The sequence below is a fragment of the Mizuhopecten yessoensis genome, unplaced genomic scaffold (assembly GCF_002113885.1).
Source record: "Mizuhopecten yessoensis strain PY_sf001 unplaced genomic scaffold, ASM211388v2 scaffold9987, whole genome shotgun sequence".
Lineage (NCBI taxonomy): Eukaryota > Metazoa > Mollusca > Bivalvia > Pectinida > Pectinidae > Mizuhopecten > Mizuhopecten yessoensis.
Window position 1 is genome coordinate 969,643 of NW_018408322.1, and position 13,500 is coordinate 983,142.

Consider the following 13,500-nt stretch of genomic DNA (forward strand, 5'->3'; position numbering starts at 1 on the left):
GATATCCAGGGGTTACGCTCACTTTCGCTCTCTGCACCCCTGAAATATGTCATAGCAAAACCGACGGCACGAATAAAGCTGTTTGATTGGTGTCAGGTAAAAAAAAAGACCAATTGCTAGGCTGATACCTGTCCTTTAAAGATTACAAAGCAGAGACGTCCGACTTCAAAGCCTGTCAATGTTTACCGTTACGTGACCGCGAGATTCTTTTGATGTACAACAAAGGATCAAACTAGTATTCTTGTCTCATCCACAAGGTGGCGCACACCGAGCCTTCACTTTTGCTATGACATATTCCAGGGGTGCAGAGAGCGAAAGTGAGCGTAACCCCTGGATATCGAGGATTAGTAAAGTATGAGGAAGTGATAGAGTAAAAAAGCTACTAGCTTGTACATTTCTCCTCTATTGTTTTGAAGTTGGCACTTCCTATTTGCTAATTGATTTTTTACTCTCGATAGCCGATTATTCCCCATATTGAAGTTAATATTCAAAGAGGAAGTATAACATGAAATAGCCTAGCTAGTACTACCCCTGAAGTATGTATTTAAGTATAGAAACTGATGGCTTGCTGCTTCTTTCCACGGGGAACCTTCCATATACAACTAGTGATAGTTTATTTTTAGAATATTAACATCAATAATTTATCTCATATTATTAATGCAAATCAAGGGGAGTTGTTTAAAAATGGATATGCGGTACATTGTTCACCATGTTTAACCTCTTTAATTAAAAATTTGACTCAGGTAAAGGTAGGACGAGCGCCGTCCGCTCGGACATGGGAAACAGATGGGAAGAAAATACAACATATATGGCAATCCCTTAACGCGCTTCGTTCAGCACACACACACACACACAAAACAAAAATACTTTAGTCCATATTCAATAGATTATGTGGTTTCTCGGCTCTCAAGGAATTCGTATGTCAAATTGTACGATGATTTTTAATCATATTTGGCTTGATATAGTGTCCATATAAAATGCGAAACGATAGCGAAACGAAAAGAAGCGAAACAGAATTGAATACAATTGAATGTAAATTCTACAAACGAAACAAAAGATGTCTCGATATTCAAAAAGAGTAATTTTCTAGAATCAGGAGCAAAGACATTTTCTGAAAATAAATTATTACGAGTAGTCTCCCTTCATGTATTGTCATTTCGGAGTTTGTTCCTTCTCCTTCAGAATGGTTTCTCTAGTCAATCGTATCACACTTTTCAAAATAACAAAAATGGTCGAGGAGAAGGATGTGACGTTACAACTGTGGAATTTTATTAGTGGAAATGCAGTAATACCATAACATACATTAAAACATCGATATAATGCCCCTCATGTATCTACAGTAAAACCTCGATATAACGCCCTCATTTTATTTGCCACCTCGTTTACAACAAAGACATTTCAAGGTCATCTTTTCTCTTTTTCTTAAGAATTCCTTTACATTTTTACCTTAATTTATTGCCAAACTTTTTATAATATTTTTCTGGACAAATGATGGCAGGATAACGTACACCACTATTTTTACGAAAATGTACAATTTCAGGACAAATGGAAATGAACAAAGATGTTGACCGATGCTTGAGTTCAGCAGCATTGAGCATTCGCTCCAAGAAGCGGACAGTCCAGTACTATGTGTCCAGGGGCAGTATACTAAAGACCAAGGAAACCTTAGTGACACCGTATATGCCATTTTCAGCTTGGTAAATATTGTTTTTATTTGGTTTGTTCAGTGTTCAGTGACATATGCTGGACACACGACGAGGAATGCCTACCAGACACAACTAGAAAGAAAGACCTGGTAGAAAAAGAAGACGAAGTACCAATTGTTGAAACTAAGGCATTATATCATGTTTGGTTGGCTGGCTGGTTGGTTGTTTAGTGCTTAACGTCTTTTAATATCAGCAGCTAAGGTCATTTAAGGACGTGCCTCCATGTGTATTGTGTATGCGTGCTTGTGTGTATGTGTGCCGGAGACCGGGTATGATGTTGTGTTTGTGATAGGGCGGATCTCATGCCGACCTTATAGTACTAGTCTCACTGAAAAAACATGCCAACGGCACAAAGCACAGCATTTCGCATGGTCACATTATACTGACAACGGGTGGACCAGATGTTGTAATTGCCCTTAATGCTGAGCGTTAAGCAGGGAACAACATTTACCATGTTTAAGGGCTTTGGTATGTCCCGGCCTGGGGACAGAATCCATTGCCTTCAAAGCCAAACGTGAGATATTGCCTAAGCAAGGTGCTAGGAAATTAAAGATAAATAGTAGTAAAGAGAAATGTTAAGATCCTAAATATTGTAATGGTTGCAGCAGATTTATTTTGGTCGCTTTTGATTTTTAGTTAACCCTCAGCAGGAGACAAAAGCAAATCTCCGATTTTAAAGTGGACCAGCATTGTTCGCCTTTCATGATAAGATACCGTGGAAAACAGTAGATCTGTTATTTCAACGTATCTACAGGGGGTGACTCTGTACATACAGATTTTTTTTATTAGCGATTGTACGAATAAGGAGAAAGTCTGCCACTCGACAGAGGCGGGCCTAGGTTTGGACTATATACACTGTTTACAGTTAGCAGAAAGTGGAAATTTATCAAAGTTTTTATTTGATTTGTATATTTAAGCCAAATTCCCATTTGAATGTGAACGTGGCCCGTTAAAGGGAACTGAATCAAGCCCTTTAAGTACATCACAATAATATTCATGACGCTAAATACATTTTTGTATTTTCTTTAAGTACTTAGTTTGAACCGGTTTAAGTTTAATACTTAACGGGAAATGACAAGAAAAAAAATAGTCATAATTAGAAAAAAATGATTTTAAGGTCAGAACATACTGACACGCAAAGGAAAATGCAACCTCCAATTTTCGGTAAATATATTTTGAATATTTCATTCAAAAATTCCGTTTAAGTAACAGAGCCAATTAAAGATACATCTATTCTATTGGATAATTCAGTTGATTTAGCGCAAGCAACGATCACTTTGGCAAAACAACAGTCAAGATTGAGGAGCGGGTGGAAATTGGAATTTTCCGACTTCAATAACGGGTATGATCCCCGAAATGGAAGAATATACAGCAAAAGTACAACAAATTTGATACTATCCAGGTTTTGATAACATGTTGGGCTGATAAGTAAACAATTATATGGCGATAATGGTATATGACTGTAGGAGAGGACGACCCCTCCCCCTTGCAAAGAATTCGTGGAAGTAGATAAAATGTTTAGCGGCAGTCCCTCCAGGATTAGGAACGAAGGAAAGTGTAAATGATTTTTCTCAGAAAGAGAAATTTTCAGCAAATTCTTCTATTTGTTGAAAAAAAATTCATCGAGTAATGATAAGGCTTATTCTCCTATAAATAAAAAGAGGCGAAAAGATTTGAAAGTACCAACTTATTTTGTTTTATAAAATATTTAGAAAATGCCATTATGGTTATCTATATTTGTCAAGGAACAGTACAATTAAGGGGTAGTAATGTAGACTGTATGATCATGCATAAAAGAAATTTATTTTATGTGACCCGATTGAGTATACACAATAGCCAACGTCATCATTGACAATGTGATTTTATATTGCCGGTTGCCATAACAACCGTTTTAAATGTTCTTTTTCAGATGCAGCAACACCGAACAAAGTCATTCTAAAGCACAGAGCGGCGTACGGACGTAAACAAACTCGACGAAATCATCTGCTGCCGAAATGTACTGTGCATTCGCTCTCTCACCACCGACATTTCGTAGACGTCTTCGAAATCAATCACTTGTATGACATACATAACTCAAAGGAGAATACAGGGAGGACAACCGTCTTTTGTTTTATCGACAACACCCGCTACGCAAAATTCTGACAAATCCAAATGGTGTCGCGTTCCTGCAGAAAAAAACGCGGCAATGGCAAACTATTCATTGTTGTACGACATACGGATATTTTCTCGTTATTGTTGTAAGCATGTATCAATGTGTCCTTGTAACCCCAAACAATTGAATATAAAAATGTTCGCCAGGCTATTAAGGATAGGCTTATACTAGATTAAGGTTAGGCTTATACTAGATTAAGGATAGGCTTATACTAGATTAAGGGTAGGCTTATACTAGATTAAGGATAGGCTTATACTAGATTAAGGTTAGGCTTTTACTAAATTAAGGATAGGCTTATACTAGATTAAGATTAGGCTTATACTAGATTAAGGATAGGCTTATACTAGATTAAGGATAGGCTTAGACTAGATTAAGGTTAGGCTTATACTAGATTAAGGTTAGGCCTATACCAGATTAAGGATAGGCTTATTCTAGATTAAGGTTAGGCTTATACTAGATTAATGATAGGGTTATACTAGATTAAGGTTAGGCATAAACGAGATTAAGGATAGGCTTATTCTAGATTAAGGTTAGGCTTTTACTAAGTTAAGGATAGGCTTATACTGGATTAAGGATAGACTTATAATAGATTAAGGATAGGCTTAAACTAGATTAAGGATAGGCTTATTCTAGATTAAGATTAGGCTTATACTAGATTAATGATAGGGTTATACTAGATTAAGGTTAGGATTATACTAGATTAAGGTTAAGCCTATACTAGATTAAGGATAGGATTATACTAGATTAAGGTTAGGCATAAACGAGATTAAGGATAGGCTTATTCTAGATTAAGGTTAGGCTTTTACCAAATTAAGGATAGGCTTATACCAGATTAAGGTTAGGCTTTTACTAAATTTAGGATAGGCTTATACTAGATTGAGGTTAGGCTTGTACTAGATTAAGGATAGACCTATACTAGACTAAGGATAGACTTATACTAGACTAAGGATAGGCTTATACTATATTAAGGATAGACTTATTCTAGAGTAAGGATAGGCTTATACTATATTAAGATTAGGCTTATACTAGACTAAGGATAGGCTTATACTATATTAAGATTAGGCTTATACCAGATTAAGGTTAGGCTTTTACTAAAATAAGGATAGGCTTATACTATATTAAGGAAAGGCTTATACTAGATTAAGAATAGGCTTATACTAGATTAAAATTAGGCTTATACTAGATTAGGGATAGGGTTATACTAGATTAAGGTTAGGCCTATACCAGATTAAGGATAGGCTTATTCTAGATTAAGGTTAGGCTTGTACTAGATTAAGATTAGGCTTATACCAGATTAAGGATAGGCTTATACTAGAGTAAGATTAGGCTTATACTAGACTAAGGTTAGGCTTATACTAGATTAGGGATAGGGTTATACTAGATTAAGGTTAGGCTTTTACTAAAATAAGGATAGGCTTATACTATATTAAGATTAGGCTTATACCAGATTAAGGTTAGGCTTTTACTAAATTAAGGATAGTCTTATACTAGATTAAGATTAAGCTTATAATAGATTAAGGATAGACTTATACTGGATTAAGATTAGGCTTATACTAGACTAAGGTTAGGCTTATACTAGATTAAGGTTAAGCTTATAATAGATTAAGGATAGGCTTATTCTAGATTAAGGTTAGGCTTCTACTAAATTAAGGATAGGCTATACTAGATTAAGGATAGGCTTATACTAGATTAAGGATAGGTTATACTAGATTAAGGATAGGCTTATACTAGATTAAGGATAGGCTTATACTAGATTAAGGATAGGCTTATACTAGATTAAGGATAGGCTTATACTAGATTAAGGATAGGCTTATACTAGATTAAGGATAGGCTTATACTAGATTAAGGATAGGCTTATACTAGATTAAGGATAGGCTTATACTAGATTAAGGATAGGCTTATACTAGATTAAGGATAGGCTTATACTAGATTAAGGATAGGCTTATACTAGATTAAGGATAGGCTTATACTAGATTAAGGATAGGCTTATACTAGATTAAGGATAGGCTTATACTAGATTAAGGATAGGCTTATACTAGATTAAGGATAGGCTTATACTAGATTAAGGATAGGCTTATACTAGATTAAGGTTAGGCTTATACTAGATTAAGGATAGGCTTATACTAGATTAAGGATAGGCTTATACTAGATTAAGGATAGGCTTATACTAGATTAAGGATAGGCTTATACTAGATTAAGGATAGGCTTATACTAGATTAAGGATAGGCTTATACTAGATTAAGGATAGGCTTATACTAGATTAAGGATAGGCTTATACTAGATTAAGGATAGGCTTATACTAGATTAAGGATAGGCTTATACTAGATTAAGGATAGGCTTATACTAGATTAAGGATAGGCTTATACTAGATTAAGGATAGGCTTATACTAGATTAAGGATAGGCTTATACTAGATTAAGGATAGGCTTATACTAGATTAAGGATAGGCTTATACTAGATTAAGGATAGGCTTATACTAGATTAAGGATAGGCTTATACTAGATTAAGGATAGGCTTATACTAGATTAAGGATAGGCTTATACTAGATTAAGGATAGGCTTATACTAGATTAAGGATAGGCTTATACTAGATTAAGGATAGGCTTATACTAGATTAAGGATAGGCTTATACTAGATTAAGGATAGGCTTATACTAGATTAAGGATAGGCTTATACTAGATTAAGGATAGGCTTATACTAGATTAAGGATAGGCTTATACTAGATTAAGGATAGGCTTATACTAGATTAAGGATAGGCTTATACTAGATTAAGGATAGGCTTATACTAGATTAAGGATAGGCTTATACTAGATTAAGGATAGGCTTATACTAGATTAAGGATAGGCTTATACTAGATTAAGGATAGGCTTATACTAGATTAAGGATAGGCTTATACTAGATTAAGGATAGGCTTATACTAGATTAAGGATAGGCTTATACTAGATTAAGGATAGGCTTATACTAGATTAAGGATAGGCTTATACTAGATTAAGGATAGGCTTATACTAGATTAAGGATAGGCTTATACTAGATTAAGGATAGGCTTATACTAGATTAAGGATAGGCTTATACTAGATTAAGGATAGGCTTATACTAGATTAAGGATAGGCTTATACTAGATTAAGGATAGGCTTATACTAGATTAAGGATAGGCTTATACTAGATTAAGGATAGGCTTATACTAGATTAAGGATAGGCTTATACTAGATTAAGGATAGGCTTATACTAGATTAAGGATAGGCTTATACTAGATTAAGGATAGGCTTATACTAGATTAAGGATAGGCTTATACTAGATTAAGGATAGGCTTATACTAGATTAAGGATAGGCTTATACTAGATTAAGGATAGGCTTATACTAGATTAAGGATAGGCTTATACTAGATTAAGGATAGGCTTATACTAGATTAAGGATAGGCTTATACTAGATTAAGGATAGGCTTATACTAGATTAAGGATAGGCTTATACTAGATTAAGGATAGGCTTATACTAGATTAAGGATAGGCTTATACTAGATTAAGGATAGGCTTATACTAGATTAAGGATAGGCTTATACTAGATTAAGGATAGGCTTATACTAGATTAAGGATAGGCTTATACTAGATTAAGGATAGGCTTATACTAGATTAAGGATAGGCTTATACTAGATTAAGGATAGGCTTATACTAGATTAAGGATAGGCTTATACTAGATTAAGGATAGGCTTATACTAGATTAAGGATAGGCTTATACTAGATTAAGGATAGGCTTATACTAGATTAAGGATAGGCTTATACTAGATTAAGGATAGGCTTATACTAGATTAAGGATAGGCTTATACTAGATTAAGGATAGGCTTATACTAGATTAAGGATAGGCTTATACTAGATTAAGGATAGACTTATACTAGATTAAGGATAGGCTTATACTAGATTAAGGTTAGGCTTATACTAGATTAAGGATAGGCTTATACTAGATTAAGGATAGACTTATACTAGACTAAGGATAGGCTTATACTAGATTAAGGATAGGTTTATACTAGATTAAGGTTAGGCTTATACTAGATTGATGATAGACTTATACTAGATTAAGGATAGGCTTATACTAGATTAAGGTTAGGAACTATGCACGCAATATGCACTTTGTGACCTTTCACAAATCATAGGGTTACATTGATTTGGTTTCGTTTTGTTAAAACGCATATTTATTTGATGGATTAGAAAAAAAAAGAGTTGGACACTATAAATGAACTTTTATGAACAATTCGTCATCTCCCTTATAATAAATATAAAATAGCATTACAGTAGCAACATAATATTATACAAAGTGGTGATGTAGTAAGTATTGAAGATTAAAATCAGAAGCATTTATTTGCTATACAATGTAAATTAAAAGAATAATATTTGTTACAGTATCAAAAAATGAACTTATTTATAAAACAACAAAAACAAAAAACAAAAAACCCCAAGCAAAACAGTGTAAGTGGATTGAGACAGAGAGACAATAATGGTCATCAATTTTAAAATGTAAATAAACAAATAAAAGCTGAAATATGTAAATTGACTTTAGAACAATTTTCGTGTGTACATTTTTGATATATGTAGCTACGGAATTTTAAACATTTAACGTTTGATGATGAAAACAACCTCTCTCCAAACAACTACCTACATCGTCCTTCTACCGGTTAAACGTCTTAAGCACCTGTCAGTTTACCTGTTTGATGAAAGTTGTTCGAATTTCTTCACCCAGGGTCATTGTCTTGCTACCAGGTAGAGAGAGATCGATTTCATTACATTTGGGAGCAAAATAGAATGCCCTGTGACTGTGAGACTATATAAACACGAGAAAACCGAACACATTAAACAATAACTAAAACTAGTTTCAGTGGTTAGCCTTGAACTTTCGTCACGTTGGAGATTTCCACACAGGTGTGAGTGGTGAGGATCGCAACAAGAGATTGTTGTAGGAATTTTATCTCAAATATTGAGCTTTCTCCGTGTTTACATAGCTTTGTATTATTTTGTTTGTTTTCCTGGTAATTTTGCTAGGTGTTTCATTTTTTTGTGTATTTCTAGTTATTTGTTTTACGTAAAAAAGGTAGGGGCTGCGGTTGCCGAGTGGTTTTAAAGGCGTCTGACATTCTGCTACCACTAGTGGGTCGCGGGTTCGAGACCTACAAGTTCTGGCCGCAGGTCTGTGGTTTTTTTCCGGGAACTCCGGCTTTCCTCCACCACCACCAAACCCTGGCACATCCTTAAATGACTATAGCTGTTAAATAAGACGTACAACACAAACAAACCGAACCAAACGTAACAAGGTGGTTGACTCTACTGGTGGACTATCAGTCCTCGAGCAGTACCTGGAAATTATTCTGGTAGGGTAAACATGAAATACAAGTATGAATTATCCGACGTAGCCAAAAGGTCGTATTTCTATCAATTATCTATAGGTACATACCCTTTCACTTTATTCTACACATGTGTTTGAATACCTCAGACTTTTTCTGGTTTTATTTACCTTAATAACTACCAATCAGTCCTAAATAGAAAATAATGACCACATGGTGCAGTGACATGCTTTCTTTGTTTGAATTTCTGCTTCAACAAACTTTTGTTTTCCAAATCAGTGTCTTATTTCTCCGTATTTCTAGTCATTATTCTTCAAAAGCCCCGTGTTTGTAAATGTTTGGTTTAAAATGACACGACATTGTCATGTAATCCTTTCACAATTTATTAAAATCTTGTTACTAAGTTTTTCTATCAGCCACGATATGGAGCGAGCGATGGTCATGTATACCATTAAAACGAAACAGAATGTTTATATGGTGGAATTTGCGTCACCAACATGCTAGGATTCCACTAAATCATCCACGACACTCCAGGCGTGATGCGCACTATCGCTCTCTGCACCCCTAGAATATGTCATAGCGAAAATAAAGCCAATCGGCCTGCTATTTGATTGGTCTCAGGTAAAAAAAAACACCTGACCAATCGCTAGGCTGATACATGTACCTGTCCTTTGAAGACACTGGCAGTCATTGTTACCGTAATGCATTCTCGATACCCCAGGGGTTACACTCACTATCGCTCTCTGCACCCCTGGAATATGGAGCAAAGCAAATCAGGGTTTTGAACATTGTATATTCCCGTTACTCCCCTACAACTCGTTTTCTAACGTCTTCTTTTGCAATACCTCAATTTTGCCTTAGTGCTGAAAGTTCGAGCAAATGCGGTAGGCTATTGCTTCTGTCCGAAGGCCGGGACTTTCCAACGTTACAAATGGTCGTTGTTATTCATTGTTCCCTTCGTTCAGCGTTTTGTGTAATGCCAATAAGTGATTTACCTGTTATCATTATAATGTGACCGGTGAAAAACTTTGCTGAGGGCCTTCGGTATAGTATTTTTGTGAGGTAGCACAACAAAGTCGGAATCAGGTCCGCGCTAACAAAACGCAGCAAATACACCAACACACCAAACTGAACCCGTAAACATACGAGTCATCCCTTGTGATAGAAAAAAACATCACGTCTTTTTAAAAACATTTTGTGTCACTGACCTGTTTTAGAGGTGTGTTATGTATTTGAGATGTATCCCGATAATTTGAGATATGTTTTGTATAGCAATATTTATTTTCATTTTCTTATTTTTATTCTTCTACCCAATGTAAATTTAGTATATCTAATGTGCATCAGAGATGTCCAACGTGTTACAGATTTCAGAGATATCAGGTGCGTTTAAGATATATCTGGTGTGTTTCGGAGATATCTGGTGTGTTTCGGAGATATCTGGTGTGTCTTAATAGAATATGGCTGATTGAGAGGGAATGGAAGGTATCTGGTTTGTTTTGGAGAAATATAATTCGTTAGGGAGATATATAACAAGTTTGGGAGATATATGATTTGTTAAGGAGATGTATGATTTGTCTGAGATATATATGATTTGTTTGAGTTAGGGATATAGTTTTTTTTGTTTGAGAGATATACAATTTGTTAGGGAGATGCATCATTTGTTCGGGATATGTATGATTTGTTTGGGAGATACATGATTTGTGTTTGAGATATACGATTTGTTAGGGAGATATATGGTTTGTTAGGGAAATATATGGTTTGTTAGGGAGATATATGGTTTGTTAGGGAGATATATGGTTTGTTAAGGAGATATAAGATTTGTTAGGGAGATATACGATTTGTTAGGGAGATATATGGTTTGTTAGGGAGATATATGTTTTTTTAGGGAGATATACGAATTGTTAGGGAGATATATGGTTTGTTAAGGAGATATATGGTTTTTAGGGAGATATATGGTTTGTAAGGGAGATATATGGTTTGTTAGGGAGATATACGAATTGTTAGGGAGATATATGGTTTGTTAGGGAAATATACGAATTGTTAGGGAGATATATGGTTTGTTAGGGAGATATATGGTTTGTTAGGGAGATATACGATTTGTTTTGGAGATATACGAATTGTTAGGGAGATATATGGTTTGTTAAGGAGATATATGTTTTTTTAGGGAGATATATGGTTTGTTAGGGAGATATATGTTTTTTTAGGGAGATATATGGTTTGTTAGGGAGATATATGGTTTGTTAAGGAGACATATGAGTTTTTAGGGAGATATATGGTTTGTTAGGGAGATATATGGTTTGTTAAGGAGATATATGTTTTTTTAGGGAGATATATGGTTTGTTAGGGAAATATATGGTTTGTTAGGGAGATATATGGTTTGTTAGGGAGATATCTGGTTTGTTAGGGAGATATAAGATTTGTTAGGGAGATATACGAATTGTTAGGGAGATATATGGTTTGTTAGGGAGATATATGATTTGTTAAGGAGATATATGATTTATTAGGGAGATATATGGTTTGTTAAGGAGATATATGGAATTTTAGGGAGATATATGGTTTGTTAGGGAGATATATGGTTTGTTAGGGAAATATACGAATTGCTAGGGAGATATATGGTTTGTTAGGGAAATATATGGTTTGTTAGGGAGATTGTTAGTGTGTTAGATTGATATCTAGTGTGTTCAAGAGATGTTCCAAACATGACCCATGTTTTTGAGGGAAATATGTTCTGTTTGAGAGCATATGGATATATAGTGTGTTCGTGAAGCACCCAACATGTTAAAAAAGGCTCGTAGATTTGTAGGTGGTTTCCCTATTTCGTACAGTGTTGTGTTGTCTATCTCTCGATGTCTGCTCCCAGACCTGTTGTGTTGTCTATCTCTCGATGTCTGCTCCCAGACCTGTGGTGGTACCAGTCCAAGGTTGACTTTTACGTGTGAAAGGGCCAATCTTATCATATGTCCTGTGTAAACACTTAACTCAGCCAGGGGTATCATACAACGTGTTTGTCTAGCGAATACATGTTCGATTACAACGACGCAATAGTACAAACATACGGAAATTACTTCCTGATTCAACTATCAAATTTTATCAACCGATATTTCATTTTGATCAGGTGAAAGTTTAATATTTATTTAATAAAATCGTGCGGCTTCTGGCTACTTATTCTTACGAGGTTGGTTGTAAAACAATGTGCAGCACCAATATTATTGCACCTATTGTAATGAAGGCTTGGCTGCATTTTGAATAAATTTTATAAATAATTAGGTAATATTATGTGATATTTTTCTTATTAAAAAATGCGTTATAAGGAAGTATAATTGATCACATACAGGGTCTGGCACCTATCTTTATTTCATTTAAGGATAGATATTACCAATTTGTGACCTGGATACTTAAGGACATATATTACCAAACATTGAATGGGAGACTTAAGGATATATGCTACCTTACAGTGACATGGAGACTAATGATGTATGCTAGCTAACTGTGACATGAAGACTTAAGGATGTATGCTACCTTACTGTGACATGCGGATTTAAGGATGTGTGTTACCTTACTTTGACATGGATACTTAAGGATGTATGCTACCTTACTGTGACATGAAGACGAAAGATGATTGCTACCTTACTGTGACATGGAGACTTATGATGTATGCCAGCTGACTGTGACATGAAGACTTAAGGATGTATGCTCCCTTACTGTGACATGAAGACTTAAGATGATTGCTATCTTACAGTGACATGAAGACTTAAGATGATTGCTACCTTACTGTGACATGGATATTTAAGGATGTGTGTTACCTTACTATGACATGGATACTTAAGGCCATATATTACCAAACATTGAATGGGAGACTTAAGGATATATGCTACCTTACAGTGACATGGAGACTAATGATGTATGCTAGCTAACTGTGACATGAAGACTTAAGGGTGTATGCTACCTTACTGTGACATGAAGACTTAAGATGATTGCTATCTTACAGTGACATGAAGACTTAAGATGATTGCTACCTTACTGTGACATGGAGACTTAAGTATGTGTGTTACCTTACTATGACATGGATACTTAAGGCCATATATTACCAAACATTGAATGGGAGACTTAAGGATATATGCTACCTTACAGTGACATGGAGACTAATGATGTATGCTAGCTAACTGTGGCATGAAGACTTAAGGATGTATGCTACCTTACTGTGACATGAAGACTTAAGATGATTGCTATCTTACAGTGACATGAAGACTTAAGATGATTGCTACCTTACTGTGACATGGAGACTTAAGGATGTGTGTTACCTTACTATGACATGGAT